The following is a 5,217-nucleotide window of genomic DNA, read 5'->3' on the forward strand; positions in this document are numbered from 1 at the left end:
TGTATAGGGGTTAAGCTGTCTGTGTACAGCAAAACAACTTTCTCCTGTGCCAGAATACATTTTAAGAAAATTGGACAGACTGTGTTTGTGGCTAGAAAGAAGAACTGGCCGCAATGCGCAGCCCTGACAGTAGCCCACAGAAAACTGTATAATAGACTTAGATAATGCCTGCATCTTCATGGACATGGCTCCAGAGAGACAAGGACAATTTTGCCTCATATAGGAAGGTCAAGAGTAGACTTTAGTCACCTCCCTAAGATGTTTGTATAGCCCTACCATATGTCATGTTTAGTAGCAGAAGATTTAGCTGCCTGAAGCAGCCATGGTGCCAATATTATGTTTCATTGTATTAATATGTTGTATTAACCTTTGATTCTCTTACAGGTTTGAATGTAGCTGTAGCTGCCAGCAGTTGCTGTAGACCAGTGATGGTCTACAGTCCTTGGTAGTCTTTGGGAGTAACTGGCAAGTGTCCAGTCTTCCACACTGAGGGCCATTGTTATGGCTATGTGTTAGCTGTCCTAAAAGGAGGCGATGTGGGGTGAACCCCAAAAGTAGAGGGTGTCTAGCTGCTGGAAAGGCAGGTGCCCAACTGGGCAAAGAAGAATACCCATTAGGTTTTGGTCTCTATTCAGAGACAGTTAGCAACCTGTATACTGTCTTGCAGGCCTGTGTGACCATGCCCATGTCAGGGGTGGCACAAAACCTCAACTGTAGGAAACTGGGGAAGGCCTGTTTGGAACAGAAGGAAGTAGTGAGGTGGTGAGTACTAGCCCTCTGTTACAGGAATTACAGACCCTGTGAGGTCCTGTGACATGTAAGACCCTGTAAAGAAATAAAACTCCTTTAGTCCGTTCTGAGAGAACAAGTCAAGTAAGGGGAACCCTACTACAGGGACAGCTGTGACTGTCTATTTGAATATAGACACATTGTAAATTTCTTCTTGCCATTTAAAGACAGTTATATTACTCTGAAAAGTCCATAAAAAGGGACTGGCAAGGAAAATTAGAAAATCTTGGAGCAGGTCAGTATGCTTTTCTCCTTATATAATTCCTCTGAAATTTGGCAATGCTAAATAAATCATGGCAATACATTTCTTTGCATAGATTCAATAAGACTGGTTCCTAATAGTGGTTTTATTAACCGAAAACTTTGACTGGAGTATCATGTTTTAAAGAGAACTCAAATTCCATACCTATTAAACAATAATGTCCCCATTGTTCCCTTCCCCCTGGCCCTAGGTCAGCCGTGGGCAAACTACGGCCCGCGGGCCGGATCCGGCCTGGTTGGAATGAATAAAACTAAAAAAAAAAAAACCGTACCCTTTTTTTTAATGATGTTTACTTTGAATTTATATTAGTTCACACAAACACTCCATCCATGCTTTTGTTCCGGCCCTCCGGTCCAGTTTAAGAACCCATTGTGGCCCTCGAGTCAAAAAGTTTGCCCACCCCTGGTCTAGACTCTGAAGACTCGAAGCCAATAAGAGTGCCATGGGAAAAGCCTGGTATCCTGCTTGGGAGCCCTGAAGATGGCTGGCGCTGGAGCGTCAGGCCCATGCCCTACCATCACTGGCGGTTGGTCAGAGTACAAGGGGAGCAATAAGGACGCCTCTGCGTCCCTGCAGAACCCCCACGCACTCTGGGCCGCGATGAGTAGGATGGCTACTGAGATGGGCCTTAAAGCCTAGGGCGTGGGCCCAGGTGGAGTTGCTACAGGTGAGGGATTCACCTAACTTAGCAGATACTGCAGGCAGGCCTGATGGCAGCTGGATGGCTTGGCTTCCTGGCCCTATGGGGCACATTAAGATTCAATCATGAAATTTCAGCAAAGGTAATCAGTTACCATTCTTGTTGTGTTTATGCAAACATCAGGCCAAATTGAATACAATAGATAAATTAGTCTTGATTTGGTTTTTGATAAAAACAAAGGTAATTTTGAGGAGAAAAATTCTATTTCAATAGAGGTTGTTAAAACTGAAATGTTTTCTTTCCCTTCTACCGGACCATTTGTTATAGTTTGTCTCCATCAGGTCATAAGCCCACCTCCTTCTGTGCCCAGGCCTCATCGTCCCTCTGACAGACAGCAAGGATTTCTTGGCTCTGAGAGAAAACTTCGTCCCTCCTCAGCACAGAGCAGCTACAGAAGAAATTCAATGCCCATTTTCCCTGAAAGAATTCAGAGCCAGGATCCTTGAGATAATATATTAGGCAGTTAGACAGACATGAGCAGAGCAAGGACAATGGGCCAACTAGTGTTACCAGGTGTAACTAAGTATTTCCACCTCTACATATGTGAGACAAGGAGCATAGCCAAAGAGGTACTCACCTAAAGTCTCAGCCCTTAACCCTGCTACACTGCTCCCGGACGAAGGGGGTGAGCCTCCACTTCACGATTGTGAAGAGGTCTTGACCACCTTGACCTCTCTTCGAGTGGACCTGAGGGACACCCTCTTGCCCGACCCAGAAGTGACCCTCTACACGGATGGCAGCAGTTACGTAGAAGATGGACTTCGGCAGTGGTGCCCGAGAAGGAGGTAGTCTGGGCGCAGGCCCTGGGCCGCGGAACTTGGGCTCAGAAGGCTGAGCTCATTGCCCTAACCCAGGCTCTCTGGTGGGGGAAGGGCAAGAGACTGAACGTCTATACTGACAGCCGGTATGCTTTCGCTACCGTCCATGTACATGGGGCACTGTACCAAGAGAGAGGCCTTTTGACCTCAGGGGGAAAGGACATTAGAAAGCCCCCGAGATCCTTGCACTGCTGGCGGCCATCTGGGGGCCGAAGGAGGTAGCCGTTATACACTGCCGGGGGCACCAGAAGGATGACACCCCCATAGCCCGAGGCAATAGACTAGCTGATCAAGCAGCAAAGGAAGCCGCCAAAAGACCAGTAGGGCCCCTACAGGTCTTAGTGGCCCTCCCAGACCGCCAGCTGCCCGACACCCCAACCTACACCAAGAAGGAAGAAGAGCAAGCAAAAGGACTAGGGGCCCAGGTAACCAGGGGAGGATGGCTGAAACTCCCGGACCACCATCTGTTCCTCCCAGAAAGCCTGGGCAGAATCATCGTAGAGCAGACCCATAGGGGCACCCATCTAGGAGGCACCAAGCTGGCTGAGCTTCTTTGCAAGGATTACTACTACGTTCCGCTACAGAGGATGGCCAAGGATGTGGCTCGGAGATGCCAGGTGTGTGCCCAAGTGAACCCCAGTCAAGCCCGCTCCGACCCGCCTAGAGTAAGGTTCCGAGGAAGCACCCCAGGGGAGCACTGGGAAGTTGACTTCACAGACCTCCCAGCGGGCCAGGGAGGATACAGATACCTCCTGGTGTTCATAGACACCTTCTCAGGATGGCTGGAGGCCTACCCCACCAGGACTGAGACAGCCCAGGTAGTGGTTAAGAAGCTCCTCTCTGAAATTGTCCCCCGGTTTGGCCTACCACTGTACATGGGGTCCGACAACGGCCCGGCGTACATCACCAGGATCACCCAATTGGCAGCTAAGGCACTAAAGGTAACTTGGAAATTGCATTGTGTATACAGGCCACAAAGTTCAGGACAGGTAGAGAGGTTGAATCGGACATTGAAGGAAACATTAACCAAGCTGAGAATAGAGACTGGCGAGAACTGGGTAAGTTTGCTCCCCTTTGCCCTTCTCCGAGCTAGGTGCCCCCCGTATGTCCAAGGATTGACCCCTTTTGAAATAATGTTTGGGCGACCGCCACCATTGATGCCCAAGCTGGGGGAGGCCCGTCTATCTACCCGTAATTTGCTTAAGTCTTTGCAGGAGCTCCAGCAAGCTGCCACATCAGTACAACGGATTGTGCAAGAGGCTTACCAAAACGCTGACACCCCGGAGAGGCGAGCTGGTTTTCCCCTGGCGACTTAGTCTGGGTGAAAAGACACCAACCCAGAGGGCTCGAGCCACGCTGGGGTGGTCCGTACACTGTGGTCCTCAGCACCCCCTCAGCAGTCAAGGTAGCGAGGCACTGGATCCCTCGCACCCAAGTGAAGGCGGCTGACAGCGGTGACAGCCCCCGGAGGTGGAAAGTGAAACTAACCCAGGACCCACTGAAGGTGAAACTAGTACCTGCATCATGATCTATCTACTGCTGCTCGCTGTCATGTGGAGGTTCGGTAAGCCCCTTTCCCACCAGGCCCCACATTATGCCTTGGAGGTGATCCGCACCACGGACGGGGTAGTACTGGCCTGAGAAATGGGCACCGGTGAACCGACTCTCTGGTTTGACCTGTGTAGCCTCTTCGGGGAGAATTGGAACCTGCCCCAGGACAGACCCAGGCTCATGAATTTGGGCCCAGCCGGGTCGCAGCTAGGGATCCCCGGGGGAATGGCTACACACAGGGCCACAACCACCTATGGTTGCGGGACCCGAGGGACTGAGCAACAACTATGGCATACTCCCCTATATGTCTGCCCGCGCCAGCCCCGGATTCCCTTTCTGAAGTGTGGGGACCATGAGGATTATTATTGTGGACAGTGGGGCTGTGAAACCTATGCCAAATGGCCCCCAAAGCTTCCGGACAGGGACATACGGTTCACCCGGCAGGTGCGGCCAGGGGACCTGGAAAGGAACTGTACTGTTGGAAACTGCAACCCCATTGTCATCAAACCAGTGGCATATTGGGCCAGAGACTGGACCGGGGGAAAGACCTGGGGATTGAGGCTATATGTCTCTGGGCCAGACCCTGGGATACTATTTACTATCCAGCGACGGGAAATACTCCGACCGCCCAACCCAATTGGCCCCCTGGCCCCTCAGCGACCCGAGGTCAGGAGACCAAGCCCGGCCCCATGCGTGACGAGCCCGCCACCACCATCATCAAAGACTGAGGCAAGTCGTCAGGATGCAGTAACCTGGCCTCCACCTCGGGGAGCTCTGCTGAGACCAGACATTTTCGCACTGCTGGAAGCCTCGTTCCAACTTATGAACAAAAGTGCGCCCAACCTTACTGCAGACTGCTAGTTATGCCTCAACCCCGAGCCCCCCTATTACGTAGGGATTGGAGCTTCGGCTCCACTTGGGGCAAGTGCGGCCCACGTCCGCAACGTGTCCACGGATGCAGAAACCCCGGGACTATGTGCATGGGGAAAAGGGAGGAGGAGATTAAGTTTAGGAGATATTACTGGAGCTGGGCTGTGTGTCGCATCTGCCAATTACTCCCTCCCCGATTCCCCCTATGCAGAAAATTGTAACCAGAC

At 51.4% G+C, this 5,217-nt stretch overlaps 1 protein-coding gene across 9 annotated transcripts in view; it reads right to left on the minus strand.

The window, feature by feature from the left end:
* Positions 1–5,217, minus strand: part of NEO1 (neogenin 1) — a 199,056-nt gene that overhangs the window by 16,027 nt on the left and 177,812 nt on the right. The gene's annotated exons all lie outside the window — the stretch shown is intronic.

The sequence above is a fragment of the Myotis brandtii genome, unplaced genomic scaffold (genome assembly GCF_000412655.1).
Source record: "Myotis brandtii unplaced genomic scaffold, ASM41265v1 scaffold74, whole genome shotgun sequence".
NCBI lineage: Eukaryota > Metazoa > Chordata > Mammalia > Chiroptera > Vespertilionidae > Myotis > Myotis brandtii.